The following is a 9,149-nucleotide window of genomic DNA, read 5'->3' as shown; positions in this document are numbered from 1 at the left end:
TTTATTTATTTGTCAGAGTCTTCCACAGGACTAAAAAATCGATTAATGCCAAAGTAGAAAATATGAAATGATGTATTGAGGGAAAAAAGAAAACCCTTAAGGGTGGCAACCACCAAATATTTAGGCAAAGAAAACCCCATATGCTATGATTTGAATGTGCCCCCCAAAGTTCACGTGTTAGAAACAACTCCCAATGCAACAGTGTTGAGAGGTGGGAATTTAAGAGGTGATTGGGTCATGAGGGCTTTGCCCTCATGAATGCATTAATTTGTTATCGAGAAAGGGAGTGGTTTGGCCCCCTTCCTTCCCCCTCCCTACTCCCGCACTCTCCGCCTTCCACATTGGGATAATGCAGTAAGAAGGTCCTCTTCAGATGCTGGCCCCCAGACCTTAGACCCCTCACCTTCAGAACTGTGAGAAATAAACTTCTGTTCTTTATCAATTCCCCAGTCTGTGGTATTCTGTTATAGCAGCACAAAACAAACTGAGACACCTTATTACTTAATAATTAGTCAAGAGAACAAAGCTAAATGAGATGCTTTTAAAACTCCTTCCCCAAAGCCATTTATAAAACTTGTTTGAAACGTTAACAAACACAATGGAAGTTCTCAAATCCAAATACTTGCTTTTGGTGAAGTAACTATTTGCAGCACTTCATACTTACTTCGTTGATTTCCTTCTGAGCAGTCAATACATTTAGAGACATGTTCACAATTGAAAAGTACCTCTCCTATCCAGATCTCCAGCCACCCGTTCTCCTTCCCAGAGGCAACCACTGTCACTAATTTCTTATTATTCTTCCAGATCTTAGATCCAAATACTCTTTAAACTCGATTTTGTAATATTTTTCCATCTATATGTTCTTTCCCATTACCCTCTTGTTTTTATTTCTTATAATGGTTTTCATTAATAACAATCAGAGTGTTTTTTCCTAGATAGGTCTATGTTCATACAGAGTTTCAGCTTCTCCAACTGGCTATTTCTTCTCAGATGCCATAATCTCCCATGATACAGTCTAATCGACGTGCCTCACTAACAGGATTAAGAGTTTAAAGGAATAGTACTCCTCAGGAACTGACAAGAGTGTGAAGATGCTATTTTTTCTTTTTTTGAGGCAGAGTCTTGCATTGTCACCCCAGCTGGAGTGTAGTGGCACGATCTTGGCTCACTGCAACCTCCACCTCCCAGGTTCAAGTGATTCTCCTGCCTCAGCTTCCTGAGTAGTTGGGATTACAGGTGCCTGTCACCACGCCCAACTAATTTTTTTGTATTTTTAGTAGAGATGGGGTTTCACTATGTTGGTCAGGCTAGTCTCAAACGCCTGACCTCGTGATCCACCTACCTTGGCCTCCCAAAGTGCTGGGATTACAGGCTTGACGAACTGTGCCTAGCTGAAAATGCTATTTTTACGCAAATATCCTTCAAAAAGCTAGGAGGTTCAAAAAAATGGAAAATACAATGTAGCTGCCACCAAGCTGAAGTTTTAAGAATGTTTGAATATTGACAGGACAATGTTACCCTGATTCAAGTGCCAGTTGGCTTGGCTGTTGGATGTCAGTCAACCTTATCTGATTTTTCAGGGTTAGATTGTCCCGGAGCAATATTTGTCTGAAACACACCCTTGAATGAGTTTGGGAATGGGAAAGAAATGATGGGTAGTGGGAGGGTCAGGAGGGAGGATAGGAGAGCACCACACATAGTCAGGGGAGGCTTTCAAAAGAGTCTTGACTCTGAGAACACCCAAAAAGAAAGGTAATGCAAATTTCAAACATATCACACGCATTTTCTTTTCCTTCCCAAATCCCACTAAGGCTATTTTTTTTAATCCAGGTTCTGGTCCTGGTTTTGTCATAACCTTAATTTACCCTTCACCTAATCACCTTTGACTCAGTTTCTTCATCTATAAATTAAGGGGCTTGGCCTCACTGAGCTCTAATGTCTTTTATACATTTAATCTTCTGTGAGTCAAAGATGCAATTTCTCTCCATATGTTGAATTATAAGCCTACTATGTGGGTATAAAATTCCTTCAATTTCCCACAACTTATTTGCCATGAAATAACAAACTGTGAAGACTTTTAAATGTTTTCAAGGGCCAGGCGCAGTGGCTCACGCCTGTAATCCCAGCACTTTGGGAGGCCGAGGCGGGCAGATCACGAGGTCAGGAGTTTGAGACCATCCTGGTTAACATGGTGAAACCCGGTCTCTACTAAAAATACAAAAATTAGCCAGGTGTGGTGGTGCACACCTGTAATCCCAGCTATGCAGGAGGCTGAGTCAGGAGACTCGCTTGAACCTGGGAAGCAGAGGTTGCAGTGAGCCGAGATCGTGCCACTGCACTCCAGCCTGGGTGATGGAGTGAGACCCTGTCTCAGAAAAAAAAAAAATGTTTTTAAACCCTCATCAGAGAAGAGAAGTTACTCTAATGGACAGTTGTCATTCTGAAGATGTCCAGCATCCATTCCTCCTCCTTTACACACCTGATTTCTTTTAGAAGTATCTGCATTCAATTTCAGGGGATAAATCTAAGTGTTTGCCTCCCCAAACTACAGAGCTTAAGAAGAACCAGAAAGTTTCTTCTTCCAGACTCTCCCCTCATAAATCAATACATCCATAGGATGGACATGTGACCTACCAACTTTTCTCCGCCAGGACTTCTCTAGCAGAACAACACAGGCGCAAAACAAACAGCTAGCATTCATTCCCTCTAGAAGCAGTACTTTCTTCTACAAAGTTTTCTGTTCTTCAGCTTTCCCTTCAATCCTACAAACAACCCCATATTCTTCCAGTAAATTCCCTTTTTTACTTCAGTGGTTTGCCACATAATAATCCATCCCAAAACTTAACAGCTTAAGATAATAATCATTTATATACTCACCATTCTATGAATTGGCAATTAGGATAGGGCTCAGCTGGGATGGTATAGCTCCGCTCCATGTGGTGTCAGCTGGATTCACTTAAGCATCTGCAATCAGTGGGCAGATTGGCCGGGGGCTGACTGATCCCAAATGGCCTCACTCGCTCACTTTGTAGAAACCAAATGAAGTGCCGGCTGGAGCACCTTAGTTCTCCACGTGTCTTCTAATCCTCAAGTAAATTAAACAAGGCTTCTTTGCATGATGGAGAAATGTCCTGAAAGGATGAAAGGAAAAACTGCAACTTCCCTTTTGCTACATTCTATTCGTCAAATATAATTTTTAAATCAGCCTAGATTCAAGGGATAGGAGAATAGATTCCATCTTAATTGGAGAAGTGACCAAGAAACCTTTCCAAGAAAAGTGGATACAAGAAAAAATGAATCACTGGGGACTCTTACTGTAAGTAATCTACCATGTTGGGCTTGGTGTTTGTTGCTTGTGATATAAGGACACTAACTGATCCACAATCAGTGTAATGTGACACAAAACACATTAGATTGTTGAGGCCTTAACATCTGGGACATTTTTCCTGTTTATACCTCACATCTTAATGGGATTAATTGGAAAGAATGTGGGTGTCATGGTAGTGAGGGTATAAGAAGCACAAAATTTAAAGTGAAACTGCCTTGGTTCCAGACCTGCAGGTTACTTAGCTGTGTAATTTTGAACTCAATTAATCTCTGTGATTTTCATTCAAAATCAAAAGGGGAGTGACAATATCTGCCCTGAGTTGCAGAACTGTTGTGAATATTAAACAGTGTAACTCCATGAACTTCAGGTCATCCTCACTTTGCACTGTAGTGCAGGATCATAAAAATGGCCATGCAAGTTGAAACTGTGCCAAACTTTTTAATAATGAACAGGAAAAATTATCATATTTTCTTGACCTTTAAAAATATTGTCAAAACATTAAAAAACTCTCTCCCTATTGGTTATAAATATGAAGAAAAATGGAAGAAATAGTAAAACGAATGTTTGTTTTGTATGTTGATCTAAAGTGTTAGTCACATTGAGAATAAAATGCTTGATTTATTTGTAAAAAGCTTAACAATATTCATTTGAACAATGCTTGCCTTTTTTATCATCATATAATTTACAACATGGAGTGAGCATCTTTCCTATGCCTTGGCAAACTGTCATACTCCTTTCAAAGTTTGGGTCGGCTTCCAATATTTTATCCCTTACACTTCCAATGCCACAAAATATCTCCAAGGGTTCCTTTAATGTGAAGATTTTTTCCAGAATCATTTCCTCTGGGATATGTTGATCCCTTCATTACCTTCCTCATTTATGTCAATAACTTTGCCTTGAACAGATTCTTCTGATTGCATGTCTCTCAAAAGGCACTAGTGTCGACATTCCCATGATCAGCTATTTCTTCTGTTAGGACATTTATGTTTGATTCAAACTTCATTTCCAGTGTTATCATTTTTTGTTTCTTTTCTTTTTTTTTTTTTTTTTTTTAGACAGAGTCTTGCTCTGTCGCCAGGCTGGAGTGCAGTGGCACAATCTCAGCTCACCACAGCCTCCGCCTCCCAGGTTCAAGAGATTCCCCTGCCTCAGCCTCCCCAGTAGCTGGGATTACAGGCACATGCCACCACGCCTGGCTAATTTTTTTTGTATTTTAGTAGAGACGGATTTTCACCAGTTGATCAAGATGGTCTTGATCTCCTGACCTCGTGATCTGCCCGCCTTGGCCTCCCAAAGTGCTGGGATTCCAGGCATGAGCCACCACACCCGGCCTTATTTTTTCGTTTCTTTTTTGCATCTTCTTTTTTTCTTTTGGCCAATTCCCTCTTCCAATTTTCCACATTTGTATAATGTTGCTCAGGTTTATCACTAAGAAACAAGATAATAAACTGCACACTTTGTTGTCTGTTTGTGAACTAAATAACAGATGCACAGTGACCAATCACTGAAAGACTTTGAAAGAAGTGATGGATTAGTCACCAATCATGATGCACTTTTGTTACTTATATAGTGACTTGGTGGAACTAAAGAGCTAGCAGCAAAGTCTGTACTTCACGCAATTGCTCATAGCTAATATATGTGGTAACTAAAATTTGAATCATATTGTTGAGGGTCTGGTGTTATTTAATTAAACTATAGTAAGTGAAATTTGTGCATATCAGAACTATGCAAAACAAGGACTGCTTGTATTAAACATTATATAAGGTTTAACTATTGCCTTCCTTATTAAGGAAGGAAAGACTAGACCCCATACTTGGTGCATGAAAGAAGGGGTTAGATTTAATTCAAACGGGCACTCAGCTCCAACAATTTTCATCTTTGTCCCTGTATTAATGCTAACTAGGCAGCAACGAAAGGAGAAGGAAGGACTGAAAACACAGCTATATTTTAACCTTTCACATAGGGCTAGAAGGAAATTCCTGGAGAGGAAAAAGGGGAATAACCAAACCTAAAGTTCATCTAAAAGTGGGGAGAGATTTGTCCAAATTAAGTAGATCTTTTATCACTCTTATTTCCTAGGCAAGAAGGAAAATACTTCAATATCTTTTTCCATGAATGTGGCTGGTGGTCTCTAAAGATCCATTTCACTTCTTTTGTAGTTGTAGAACCCCAAATTTTGGCTGGTTATGCAGCTGCCCAGAACAAAAGGCCGCATTTCCCAGACTTCCTTGTAGCTATTTGTGTCCATATGATTAAATACTGCCCGATGAGATATAAATGAAAAGACTGTGGGGACTTGAAGACAGCACCTTAAAAGGAGCTGACAGTTTGGAGACACAATCTTTTTCCCTACTACTGTCTGGAATGTGGACAAAATATTAGAAAGAGCCCTCTTAGGCCATGAGGCCATGGAAGCCAAGTACTGGGATAGTAGAAGACAAATACAGAAGGAGGCTTAGTCCTTCATGGATGTGTGAAAACATCATACCAGCTCTGGCTGCCTCTTTCTACACTTGTTTTATAATGTGTATTTAAGCCACTCTTTTTTCTTTTCTTTTTTTTTTTTTTTTTTTTTTGTGTGACAGAGTCTTGCTCTGTCGCCAGTGGCTGGAGTGGTGCAGTGGTGTGATCTCAACTCACTGCAGATCTTGGCTCACTGCAACCTCTGCCTCCCAGGTTCAAGCGATTCTCCTGCCTCAGCCTCCCAAGTAGCTGGGACTACATGCGTGTGCCACCACGCCCAACTAATTTTTGTATTTTTAGTAGAGGTGGGGTTTCACCATGTTGGCCAGGATGGTCTCGATTAGGCCACTCTTTTAGGTCTTTCTTACCCACATGTGGATACAGTTCCTAATAGATAAAATGAATACACTTATCTGTTCAGTGGGCTATTTTAATGGCCCAAGTAGCAGATTGACTGTTTCACCACTGTCTTACATCCTTCTAGGCAGTAAAAGTACCAATAAAGCAGAAACACATGGGAAAAAAGTATCCTCCCCACAGTGTTGGATATTTAGAGGAACAAAGCTTATGGTTGTTTGCAAAGTCCTAATACAGATTCAAATAGTCAAAACTCAAACACAGACCTGGCTTAAGAGTTGTTTGGTTGGAAGGGAGATGAGAGGATGTAGAGGGTAATAGTTCACAGCAAACTCATTATAAAACAGAAGCCCTAAAATGTAATTCAGTATAAGGCTGTACTCATGTAAGTGTCTAGAGCAAAACAAAGGAAGTGTTAGCTCAGTTCTGGTCCCAGGTTAAAAGGCACATTTAACAAAAACAAAGAAATTGAGGTGAGGGCAAGCAAGTTGGTCTTGATATCCCCATTCTGTGAAGGATGGGAGAAGGAACTTGGGTTCTGTAGCTGAGAGCAAAGAAGACACAGTAGAAATGTGACTGATATTTCACTTATCTGATGTACCATCACTTTATTTTGCATGGTTCCAAGCAGAATTAGGACCTATGACTGAAGTAAAATAAAATATATTTTAACTCAAAAAAGAGAAAACCTTCTTGAGAATCAGAACTTTCCAGAATTGGAATGCACTAGTTTGTAAGGGAGTGAGTTACTTGACCCGGTCGTGAATTTTTTTAAGAAAAGATCATAATGATATTCAGGGCCTATTCTGAAACTAAGAATAAAAAATAAAAGCATTGTTGTATCTTGAAATCCTTGGAAAATTAAAGTGATTTTGATTCGAGGCTGCCTATAAGTGAAGGAGATTAAGGGGAATTCTGCATTAAGAGGGAGACTGGACTAGGTAAACTTTCCAGTTTTTTGTTTGTGTGTGTGTGTGTGTGTGTGTGTGTGTGGGTGGGTGTGTGTGATGGAGTCTCATTCTGCTGCCCAGGCTGGAGTGCAGTGGCATGATCTCAGCTCACTGCAACCTCTGCCTCCTGGGTTCAAGCAATTCTCCTGCCTCAGCCTCTGGAGTAGCTAGAATTACAGGTGTGTGCCACCATGCCCGGCTTATTTTTGTATTTTTAGTAGAGATGAGGTTTCATCACATTGGTCAGGCTGGTCTCAAACTCCTGACCTCAGGTGATCCACCCACCTCGGCCTCCCAAAGTGCCTGGATTACAGGCTTGAGCTACTGTGCCCAGCCACCCTTCCAATTCTAACATGGTATTAATACTGTATTTTCCCGTTACATGTGAAACTATTTTTAAGTGGTTAACACACAATAACCCAGGAATCGAATAAAAGCTCTCTGAGAAAAATGATGATGCTTGTATTGACCAGAACTCTTTCAATTGCAAGAGAAAGAAACTCAACTCGAGAGTTTGGTGGGGAAAAATAAGAAACGCAATGGCAGGAATAAATCTTACTTCCAGCATGGATGCTCAAACAATATGGTCAGAAATCTTTCTGTATCTCTTGGGTCAATTTTTCCTGAGCTGGCTTCAGTCTCAGGCAGACTCTCACCACGTGGAAGCCAAGCTCCCCTCTGTCAATTTCATACTTCCTTCTCTAGCCTAGCAATGTCAATGGGCAGAGAACTCCATTTTTTCTCGAAAGTTTCTTAATCGACTTAGACTAACCTAGCTTCAGACACAAACCCATAATTAACTCAATTACTATAGACTTCGTATGACTAGGCTTGGATTACACAAACTGAGAATAGGGCAAGGATCATTTCTACGTGAAAAGAGGGCTTCTGTTATCTGAAATACGGGATGTTTGGAAGAGAAAAATAATAAATGTCTACTAGGATAACAATGAATGGTAGGTTTTTAAATGGCAATTTTATTACAATTCTGGGCCTATCCTAAGTCTCAAAATAGGAAATGAAAACAACATGTATCATAAAATCCATGAGAAAATAAACTGAATTTGATTCTAGGCCTTAATCTAAAATTCGAATGCTCAGGCAAATAACAATTTTAACATGTCTGTCTTTTCACCAATTCCTTTTTTTTCTCTTAAGATGCCTCTGTTCACAGACAACCTCATCAGACAAAATAATAGCAAACAAAGGGAAAAGCATAAAATGTTTATTGAAGTGGATGAAGACACGGCATGTAAAGAAAAATTCTTCATTAATAGCTGAAAAAATCTTTCTCTATATTTAATATTTAGGTGACATATTTCTACTTCGAGAGAAGTAAACATTACAGTCATGAATAGCAAACAGAAACACAAACTCCATTTATTTGTAAAATAAACTCATTTTCTTTTCAAATCAATGCAAAAAATGACCCAATGCCATATGTTCCATCTGCCATGATTCTAAGACAGCAAAGCTATACAATTTCTAGATCATTAACTTGTCTCCCTATTTTTCCATGTCTTACAGTTCTGCTAGGTAAGCATTCGTTCATTCACTTTGATAATGCTACCTTTTATACGTTGGATTTGCTCAATTATTCCATGCAAAAACTACAGCTGCCAGCGGGTAGGGGTATAGGGGAGAAAAGGACCCACCCCATAGTTTCTCTAAAAGAGCAAGAACTAAGACTATATTTCCAGTGGCTTCAAACAAAAGGGGGTTTTGTCTTTTCCTAGTATTGAGTTTGAAGAAGGCATTCGTACCCCCTCATTTTACATCACTGGAGCCAGGATGAATGCCACAGTACTCAGGGATAGCACAATGGGGCAAAGCGGCAGCATGTCAGCTCTGTAAGTAGTGGGTGACAAGATGGGTAATGTGTACCTGCAGTCATGTGGGACTTGTGGAAGGGTCCCTGAGGTGGAGGAACAATCAAGGGGTTTCAGGTTATCTTTATAAAACCAGATAAGTAAAGTTCTACAAATAAATCCCCAAATCTGACCTGAAAAATGTAATCCAGAGTCATTGCAATGATCTAAGAGAGAAACCCT

This window comes from Symphalangus syndactylus, chromosome 6 (assembly GCF_028878055.3).
Source record: "Symphalangus syndactylus isolate Jambi chromosome 6, NHGRI_mSymSyn1-v2.1_pri, whole genome shotgun sequence".
Lineage (NCBI taxonomy): Eukaryota > Metazoa > Chordata > Mammalia > Primates > Hylobatidae > Symphalangus > Symphalangus syndactylus.
This window is presented reverse-complemented; position numbering follows the sequence as displayed.